The sequence below is a fragment of the Amblyomma maculatum genome, chromosome 4 (genome assembly GCF_055883805.1).
Source record: "Amblyomma maculatum isolate TAMU_Amacu chromosome 4, ASM5588380v1, whole genome shotgun sequence".
Classification (NCBI taxonomy): Eukaryota; Metazoa; Arthropoda; class Arachnida; order Ixodida; family Ixodidae; genus Amblyomma; species Amblyomma maculatum.
The window spans coordinates 70,673,249-70,684,269 of record NC_139347.1 but is presented as its reverse complement, the minus strand read 5'-3'; positions in this window follow the sequence as shown (position 1 = coordinate 70,684,269).

Sequence of the window (11,021 nt, the reverse complement as noted above, 5' to 3'; positions counted from 1 at the left end):
CTGGTAGGTGCCCTCCAGACAATGTGACTTTTTATGGAGTGAGCAGTTATTTAGGCCTGCACCCTGAGATGTCCAGTCACTGATCGAAGCGTCCAGGAAATATAAGAGAGCGGAGAGTTGGTGGTAATAAGAAATATACGGGAAGAAATACGAGAGAAAATAATAAGTAATTCTTGAGTTAAGAAAAAGGCTACGTAGCATTTATAACTATATTACGAATGCCTTCAGTGTGATGCGCGAGGAGAAAAGGGGAGGAGTAAACAAGAGAGAATAGACTTAAAGGAACGCTGCCGCTACATAGAGCTGGAAAGAAAAAAAAAACTGGCTAGGTGAGAAAATGGAGAGAAATAAGAGAAGGGCAGCTAAGGGGAAAGAAGACATGAGGGAGAGGAAATGAAGGGAATGAAGGGACACTGTTGGGGATAAAAGTAGAAACATAAGGAAAAAATGCACCTGCGATTACTATACTCGATAATGTGAAATATTAGCGCAGGTTCACGTGTTTTGATTTTGCACACTTTTGAGTCAAGCATATTTAGAGTGCCATGCTAGTATGTACAGTTACAGAGCACTCTTTATTTTCCACACATACTCTTTCTTCAAGTTACGCTCTTGTCCCAGTCGTCGATTGTGATCAAGGTATCCTTGTGGTCAGAGAAATTAAGGGAGATATTTTCTACCTGCTGCACCAATGGCTGGTTCTGAAAGAGGTCTATAAAAGTTTTTCAAATGCGAGAAGTAGGAGGAGTTACGAGGGTGAGGGTGAGAAACGAGATTTTTTTCTCGCGTAAGTAGTATGAAGTGCTTTCAAATGCGAGAAGTAGGAGGAGTTACGAGGGTGAGGGTGAGGAACGAGATTTTTTTCTCGCGTAAGTAGTATGAAGTGCTTGTTTGTCTTTAGATCTAGATTTAAGTCCCCTATTATTGACATTGGTTTAGATATATTTACGGTTAATGCGTGGTGCAGGAAGTGTACGTCGCCTTTCGTGAGCGCGGTATAGGAGAGAAGCAGACAGCCACTACCACCAAGCAGGTGTCCAACTTTGCAGCGTACAGCTCACCGACTTCATCGGAAGTGTCAAACAGCCCGATGGGTACTGCAGACGGAACCTTACACAAATAGATCGCCACTCCCGACGCTCTACCTGATGTGGTCTGTGTAAGCGCCACAGCAGCAAAGTTATATACCTTTAATTTGGAGAGGTTCCTTAACGCGATAGCGTAAGAGGTCTCTCAGAATACCCACACTACCGTCTACCAAACTATGCGAGACGTCACTGCTTCGTATGAACATGGACGATTTCCCGAGGCTCACCCGTGGCACCCTATCCTGAGTACACTTAAGTGCCGCCAATACTGCCAAGTTCCGGATCACCATTTCGGAGGGGGGAAGGGGGGGGATAGTGTGCCAAGTGTGATAGGGTGGTCCCCTTGGCCATCCTACAGATGCCCACCAGTTACGCCAAAGCTGAAGGCGACACCGCTCAAACCAGATACGGATTCTGAAGCTCTCTTTGTTTTATTAAGGGTGTCTCACACACTGTAACGCTGTAAACTGTCATACGCGAGCAACAATTGCGAGCGACTACCGGCATGCGACGCTTACAATCAGAGTCGCGAAGGCCACATGAACCTCCACCAAAAAGCTGCTGCTCGAAAGTAAAAGTGAGCCGATGATACCGAAACCCCAAAAGGCTATACACCATGCATACTGCTCGTGCGCAAGTTTTGTTAAACCGTGGGGGGAACCCGGACAATATTCCCTCTGTGGGTGGCCGGAAAAATAAAAATTTTAAAGTGATATGTGATATGGTGATCCCAGTTCAGGTTGCTTTCAAAATATAATCCAAAGTATTTGTGCTCGGTGACATGCTCGTATAAGTCCCATAGGCTGCGTACAGAAAGTTAAGCGGCTACTTTTTGTTATCGACGGAGGCGATGACTTTCTTCTTTTTTTTTTTTTGTTACAACCGTCACTGACATTTGCCGTGCATCACACCATTTCAATAGCTTCTCGAGTTTCATGTTAGGACCTTCCTGACAATCCTTGAGTTCATAACACTACACAAAATACAATCACATATAGCTATTTCCAGTGTGATCCTACATTCTAGTCCATAAACAAGTGAAGACAGCCACCACCTGCCAAAGCAATACCCGTGATTCCTCACTCACAACGCCGGCGCTAAAAACGTCGGATTTCCTTAGAAACGGGGCTTCTAGCGCTATCGCGTTGATGTCGTTTTTGAACGCTAAAAGGAGCAAAGAACACAGTGCGGAACCTGTGGAAAACCGGATGGAACTGGATATATTAGCCAAGAAACTTTGTTAAACACTACCTGCTGGCGTAGAAATGATATATGTATGACTGCATCCAACATGTAAAGCCAATTACTCTATGCTACCGCGTTAAGGACCTTAGTATCGAGAAAATCTGGCGCCGGCATTGTCGGCGTTGGCGTTATGAGAGAAAATTCAAAGGCATGATTGGCATACAGCATGGTCGTGCACTGAGATGGACATTGGGTTGTGTGACGTCACGAGGGAACGTGACATGGCCGAGTTGGCAAGCGCTGCCACCTCGGGCTTCGCCGTGGGATAGGAAGGTGAGAAGTGAATCCTTCCAGGGCGCTTCGACCCTGGATTAGGCACTGTCCTGCTGGTCCCTTCCAACGGCTTGGCGAAGCAAAGCTTTATACTCATTGCGAATGGTCTTTCATACAATATGCTAACTTACGACTGCATTAATCAGAATCAGGCATTGGTCCGACGCTTCTAATGCATCTCCTGCGACTTCTCCGATAACAAGACTAGCTCCAGACTATCAAGAAGAACAGGGAGATAAGCACGCATTTCATAAAAAAAAAGAGAGCGCATCTTAAAAATAAAAATATCTAAGGCATACAAGTATCCAAGTCAATACCAAATGAGTTGAGTTGAGTTGAAAGTCCTTTATTGAATAGGAAGGCTCAAGGTCATGGATGGGGTTAAGGGGGAGTAGGCAGAATCTTCAGTGTTTGCACAGGTCGTCACTCAAATCATATTGCTCTGACCAGGCCACTAAGGCAGCCATACTTAGCAAATACCATTTGTGTGTTAGTGTCATTTCCTAGAAGGGAACGGTAGTTCAGGCGGTAGGGTTCGATCTCGGAGCGTCCAGTAGAAAAGGCAGGGCAATCCCTGCCGCCGCGCGTTAGAGTCGTACAGTGGGGGCACGTAATCATTTCCTCTGTATTCTGACACCAACGGGCCATAATACGTGACGTGTAAGCCGCATGGGCGATGAGCTTATTCAAGAAGACTTCTTGACTTCGGGTGAGATGGATTTTTCGCGTAAAAGGTGGGTCTGGTGTCATGCGATGCAAAATATGAGTAATTAAACCGGTGGCAAACTGCACGTACGCGAACGAGTATGCACGAGAGAGAGAGAGAGAGAGAGAGAGAGAGAGAGAGAGAGAGAGAGAGAGAGAGAGAGAGAGAGAGAGAGAGAGAGAGAAAGAGAGAGAACTTTATTTGCCCCAGATGTTGTGAATTAGGGCAGATGGGTCCTGTGTGGCCCCCAGGTGGGGGCGACATCCTGGGCCCACGAAATGAGTGAAAGTTGTGTGTTCCTGTCTGGCTTGGTAAGGAGTTGGTGCCAGCTTTCCGCAGAGGGAGCTGGCAGGAGGGCCCTTGGGGGCGGATTATTTACGCATCCCCAGAGGATGTGCGCCTGAGTGGCGGGTTCTCCGTTGTTACAATTTGGACATGCGGGGTCGTATTCCCCGTTAATAATTAGTGATAGCCTGGAGTGACTAAGAAATGAGTGTGTCTGTAATCTGCGCAGCAGGGTGGCTTGTGCTCGGTCGAGGTCGGGGTGGGGAGGCGGGAAAAGGCGTCGCGTCTCTTTGTGTAAATTGGTAATTTCGGCGAAAGTCTGGGGGCTTCAGCGAGTGCGTCTAGATGCGTGAGACCGACCGCCTGGATTGTTAATCCTCGGGCAAGATGGTCGGCCCCATCGTTTCCAGAGTAGCCCGCGTGGGCGGGTACCCAGACTAGGTTAATTTTGTGGTCGGGAGTGCAGCCGCGCAGGATGCGTGCAGCAGGAAGGCAGATGTAGCCTGCCGAGAAATTTAGAATTGCTCTTTTTGAGTCACTAAGGACTGTACGCGTACGCGGGTCAGCGATGGCCAGCGCTATAGCTGTTTCTTCCGCTGCGGTGGGGGAGGAGGCACGCACCGTGGCGGCGGAGATCAGTGTAGATTGCGGCGTGGTAGCACAGGCCACATATGTTGTTGCATCTTGCCTTGCCGCGTCCACGTATGTTGCGTGTTCATCGGTATGGTAGGTTTCATCGAGTGCCCTGGCTTTGTGTTGACGGCGCGCATCGTGTCGGCCAGGGAGCATGTTTTTTGGTAGTGGTTTGACAACGAGGCGGCTGTGTACACATGTCGGGAGGGGGGCTGTGGGATGGGGACCGCCTATTGGGTTGACGCTTAACCGGTCAACGATGAGACGGCCGTGATTTGTCCTGGAGAGGCGATGAATTTGGGCTGTCTTGTGTGCCTCTATAAGTTCGGAAAGAGTGTTGTAAATCTCCAGTTGGAGGAGGTGTCGTGTGCTAGCATATTGTGGCAACCCTAGGGCAGCTTTGTACACCGAGCGGATGATGCTGTTAACTGCCTCCTCATCTTTTCGGCGAAGGTGATAGTAGGGATAGGAGTATACTATCCTGCTAACGAGGAATGCCTGTGTTAGCCGGCAGAGGTCATCCTCCATCATGCCTCTACGACGTGTGGAGATGCGGCGAATAAGGCCGATTATTTTGTGAGTTGTGGTGCGGAGGCGTTGTATTGCTTCGGAGTTCTGCGTATTGTTCTGTATTAGCATGCCCAGGACACGAATGGTCTGGACGGAAGGTATAGGGTGTGTCGATGTGGAGCGTGATGAGCTCAAGCGTTGCGGGAGCCGGTCTGCGCACTCTCCTGTCGCGGATGACAAGCAGCTCCGATTTTGTTGGGGAGCATGTGAGGCCGTTCGCCTGTACATAGGTGTGGACAGTGTCAATGGCTGTCTGGAGGGAACTCTGGATGTTCCCGTCTGAACCAGAGTTGGTCCAGAGGGTGATATCGTCGGCGTATAGGGAGTGTTTTACGTGAGGTATGGCGTTTAAAATTGGGGGAAGGCCCCTCATGATGACATTAAAGAGGAAAGGGGAGAGGACTGCAGCTTGTGGGGTTCCTCTGGTGCCCAGGGTAATCTTGTCACTGATGAGTTCGCCAATGTGGAGTTCTGTGGTGCGGTTGTGCAGGAAGTTCGTGATGTAATTGTAGGTACGGGTGCCTACATTCATCTGAGCGAGATTTGTCAAAATGGAGGCGTGTGATACGTTGTCAAACGCCTTGCTAATATCGAGGCCGAGAATCGTCAGTGTGGCCCGGATGGGACCTGGGTCGAGTATGTCATGTTGTATTTGCCACATGATGTCTTGAGTGGAGAGTCCGGCTCTGAACCCTATCATAGTGGGCAGAAGGAGATCTTCTTTGTCTGAGTGGTTTTTAAGCCTGTTAAGGATAACGTGTTCCATCACCTTACCGGGACAAGATGTAAGGGAAATAGGTCGGAGATTGCCCAGCTCAGGTTTTTTGCCCGGTTTAGGTATAAAGATCACTTTGGCATGCTTCCAGGTATCCGGAAGGCGACCATCATGCCGATGGGTGTTGAAAAGTTCCGTGAGTGCTTCGATGGACTGGTCATCGAGGTTACGGAGCATTTTGTTAGTTATATGATCGTTACCTGCGGCGGCGGTGGTCTTGATGTGATTGAGGGCTGCATGAACTTCGGCTGTTGTGATGTCTCTGTCCATGTCGGTGTTTGGAAGTCCCGTGTATGCCGCGGGGATGGGGATGTCGGTCGAGGTGTTAATGTACTTGTCTGTCAGAGTGTCGAGCAGTTCCTCATTTGTGCCCTGAAAAGCGTTTATTACTCGGGCGAGGTTCTTGTGGGATGTGGCCTTAGTGTGGGTCGGATCAAGGAGATGTTTAAGCAGATACCATGAGATTTTACAGCCTAGCTGTCCGTTTAGGCGGTCGCATGTTTGATGCCATTGTTCCCGGCTAAGCTTGGTGGCGTAAGTTTCGATTTCTCGCTCAAGGCGTGCGAGGCGAAGTTTGAGAGGGCGGTTATGTTTGCGTCGGAGCAAGCGAGCGTGAAGGCTACGCTGTGCTTCCCACATGTGGATGAGTTTGGCATCAGGGTTGAGGCCATCCTCCTCTTGTGTAGTCGTGGAGGTGGCATTTTCGGCATCCTGGAGTAGTGAGGCTGTCCAGGTGTCCAGGTCCTCGATGGGGATCGGTGCACGTTTAGTACGTACGTATCTGAACGCGTCCCAGTTGGTGTGCTTGACTGTGCGGCGAGGGGCTTTGCTGTGTGTGGCTGTGAATGTCGTGCTGAGAACGTAATGGTCGCTGCCTATGTTCATGCCGAGATTTTCCCATCGCGCATCTGTGATGTTTCGAGCAAAAGTGAGGTCAGGACAGCTGTCCCGTGTGATGCTGTTACCTATGCGGGTGGGTCTGTCGGGGTCGGTGAGTAGTGTAAGTCCCATAGTCTGGGCGGTTTCCCGTACTTTAGCTCCTTTACGGCCGCATGTTCTGTGGGGATAGCCCCACTGCTCGTGCGGCGCGTTAAAGTCACCAAGTATGAGGAGCATTCCTGTGCTTGCGACCATGCAGGCCTTGCGGATAAGGGTGGCTACTCGTGTGGTCTTGTCGCTGGGGGGGGCTGTAGACATTTAGGATTTGAATAGGGGCTTGTGATCGGGTATTCGGGAGGACCTGTATGAAGGTGTGCGGGACTTCAGCGTAGTTCAAATCCAGTTGATTAGCGGTTAGATTTCTATGGACCAGTATCGCGGTGTTGGGTCTTTGGCTGTGGGTTTTTTGCTGGTTGTATGCGGCGTAACTGACAAGTTTAGTGTCTGTGTATGTTTCTTGGAGTGCTATTATGTGAGGGGTACGCGGCTGGGCCTGCAGGGAGTGCTCCAAGGCCCGCCGCTTTGCCTTGAAGCCCCTGCAGTTCCATTGCCAGACTATGATGGGGGAATTAGCCATCGCGTTTGGCGTATGGTTCGGGGCGCTGCGAGAGCGCCATAGGTGATTTTAAAATACCTCCTGCACGGGTGCACGAGGCCGCACTTTCCGACGTGGCGACAATAACGGATGGTGAATAGGTAGCGGGATTTTGAGGGGTTGCAGATTTCGGAGGGGTGGTGGGCTGTAGTGGGCTGGTGATGGCATCGAGGCGGGCCGTAAGGGCTTGAATATTTGCTGCCATTGTAGCGTAGCTCTCTGCGAGCCGGTCGATCATGGGAGTGAGTTGCAGTAGGGTGTCCTCAAATTTGGACATACGCGCGGCGGAGGCCTCAAAATTGGCGTCGATGTCTGCTAATGAAGAGGGGGGAGACGCTTTACGTTTTGGGCGCTTAGGTTCGTTGGTATCCATGCTTGGATCACTGACTGCGTCAGAGGTAGGAGCGAGAGCCACCTGCTGCGGTTGCAACCTAGCGTTCATTTGCGCAGATTCTAATGTTTGAATTTTCGCATTCGCTTGAGCTAGTTGAAGTTGTAGTTTCTTTACCATGTCTGCCAGCTCCCTTACCTGCGAGTCGGGAGACGTGGCGGTGAGTTCTGTGGGGGGTTTCCAGGCGACCTGCTTCACTGTCTTGGCCTGTTCAGTCTGGGGTCTGGCCCGGGGGCTTCGTGAGGCGGAGACGGAACGGCTCCGGCTGGAACGGCTGTCACTGCCGATTGGGGGGAAGGATTGATCCCGAGGAGGCTGGTGGCGACTCTGGGTACGGTCGCGGGGCCGATACTGGCGTCCAGGGTTTGTCTCGTCCGCGTCGCTGTCAATGTCGGTGGTTGGTGAAGAGGACTTGGCTGGAGTGGATTGTATGAAGCGGTATTTACAGCTTCTGCTGCCTGTAGGGTGGCCTCCCTTACAGACAATACACGACGCCTGGCATGTCGGTGGTTGGCCGTCCGGGGGAGGATCGTGCGCAGTGCCGCAGCGGCGGCAGGTTGGCTTTCTTGGATGGGGGCATACATCTGCTCTGTGGCCTAGCTTTCGGCAGTTAAAGCACGCCTCTGGGCGGCTTTTGTACGGAAAAACTTCGAAAGTAAAGCCAAGATACCGCATGTATCGGGGTAACTTGGCGCCGGCGATTGTGATCACGAAGTGGCGTGTGCGGCCCATGCGGCGCGCGGCTACCACTGTGAGGTCCGGGTTTCTGGCTTTGAGCTCAGCCTGAGTCTCTGCGTCGGTCTCGTGGCTCTGAGCTCTGTAGATTATTCCCTTCACCGAGTTGTCGGGGGCTGGGGGCGTACGTGGCGACCGGGATGGCGACATTGTCTAGGGTGATTGTTTAGACATTGGCGTAGAGGAGAGCGCGATCCTTGTCCGGAGTACTGACCGTGACGGTGTTGTTGCTCGGGTGGATTCAAACTTGGTCGACCGGCGGTGATGGCCACGCGGCCGTCGATCTGAGCAGCGTCATAAATAGATATGGCCAGTTTGGCGGGGCCAACGGCGATCAGGTCGACTGTACCTTGAGGGCGAAGGACGATTTTGTAGTCATTCGTCGGCAGGCGAGGGAGTGGTCGTTTTTTCGCAGGTGGCGGTGGGCGGCTGCGGAGACGCTGGCTTGAGTGAGCTGTAGTGGCATCAGACGCTGGAGCGTTGGCCGGCGGCGTATCCGCTGGTGTCGGTCGGCGGTATCGGCGTTGCATTTCATGCGCGGTCCATGTGCCGTCGGCTAGGTCCGCAGGCGAAATGTCCGTGCCGGTGACAGAATACGGCATCTCTGAGCTTGAGGGTGTGGAGGCGAGTCGAAGTGAGGCGGCCGCAGCCGCCACAGCTGGGAGCGGGCACGCCCTAAGCGTGCGCAGCCATTAGGCCTACCTCCCTCGGTCAGGTTTGGCCGCAATTGATCGTAGAGACAACAAATCTCGCCTAAAATCGTTGAAATTTGCACAGTCCACGCCGGATAGGTAGCGAAGGGTCTGGCGCAAATTCGGGGGTAGTCGGTGGCGAAAAACGGGCGAAAAATCTGCACGAGGGAAGCCGGCATATGTAAGCAATTAACGCTGTCGGAGCTTAATTGTTCCCCCAGTGTGTTTAATTTAGTTTTATAATAAATTTAATCTGCGTGATGTTATTAAACGCTTTGGCGAACTAGAAGACTGTACAATTTGGCTTCTGACGGCAGAATAATGAGCCGTTTCTACTTGTTAGGTTGCGGTGGCGACCGCGTGCCTGAAGGCGTGTTGTGGAGGGAGCAACCCTTGTAATGAGTAAATTAGCCTTTGTTTTTATTCACTGTAGAGCCAATAAAATAATCAGAACGTTTCAGCAATACTTATGACCACTTGTACTTGTAATATTTGTAAGGAGAAGGAGAACAAGAAGAAGAAGAAGAAAAACCGCTGGTGATAATAACGACGCGTAATTCCGTCTCCTCGACGAGTACGGCAGGCTTTAAATGCGCTGTTATTCATTTTTACAATATTTCCGCTATCTGCCGGCAGGTGACGCTGCTCAGAGGACCCTACCGTTGAGAGAACGGAATCACGCCACCAAGTATCGGTTGTAGGCCGTCATTGCACCCGCCACCGCAGCTTAGGTGGTGGAGGACGGCTGTTGCGGCGCGCGTCTTTCTCTCCATGTTCTTTTTCTTTTTCTCTACTTTCTCTCTTCTCTCTGCACGAGGCAGCGGAGGTGGCTTAGCTACAAAGCCAATAGCAGGCCCGTGCATTTTATTTTCCTTCTTCCTACAGCCACAACAACAACCACAAAAACGTGTGACAGATACAGCGCCTTTCCCTTCCTGCGAACCAATTATTATTATTATTATTATTATTATTATTATTATTATTATTATTATTATTATTATTATTATTATTATTATTATTATTATTATTATTATTATTATTATTATTATTATTATTATACGTCAGAATTTTTATATAGTCTAAAAATTTGTAGCCGGTAATATAACTATATAATGTATTATTTGATAGCATTACTTTCGGAAAATTCGTATCCCTGGAATTCAAGCCACTGTGCTTTCTTCGGGCACATTTGCAATAACCAACGCAACCAGAACTAGGAGTTACAATTTCACACTACTGTTCTAAAAACGAGGGCCTGTTTTTATAGAAATTAGAATTAACAAGAACATATATCTGTATTAGTGAAGCGCGCTTAGCTCATGAATTGTTTTTTGCGGGCCTCGGCCGGGCCCGCCCACATGGCGGGCAGGGTCGGTTAATTCTAAAGCCCCTGGAAATTTCGAGGGTCCTTGTGCTTGGGCAGGGTCCGGGATTGTTCGGAAAAGCAGCAGGGTGGGTAACGCAAAAGGCTGCCGGGCCCGGGCTCGTACGTGCCGGTAATTACGACCCCGTACAGCGCTCTAAACCACATTGATCCGTGTTAACTTAGAATGAGGAAATCAGCTCGGCATATTGCCTTCAGGAACAGGCTTAGTCTTTAATATGACAAAGAGCACAATTATTAGTTTTGCTGCTGAAGTCAGCTCCCAGTGTAACTATACATAATAAATTATAATTGGTTCACAGGAAAGGGAAGGCGCAGTATCTGTCACACTTGCTCTGTGGACACCTGAACCGCGCCGTAAGGGAAGAGAGGAAGGTGGGAGTGAAAGTGGAAAGAGAGAAAGGGGAGCCGTAGTGGAGGGCTACGGAGTAATTTCGACCAGATCTTTAGTGCGCTGACATCAATCACACAGCATACACAGCCACTTCGTTTCGCCTCCATCGAAACGCAGCCGCCGAGGTCGGGTTCGAACCCGGGAACTCCGGCACAGTGGTTGGGCGTCTTACCACTGCACACTGCACCACCCCGGCGGGGCATTTAACTATGCATGCACCGCTTTAGCCTGGCAATGCTTGAAATGCGCGCCATTGCGCTTGCGACTACGTACGTCGGCCGCGATGGCGCTTCAAGCGCTCGTTCTGTGTCAAGAG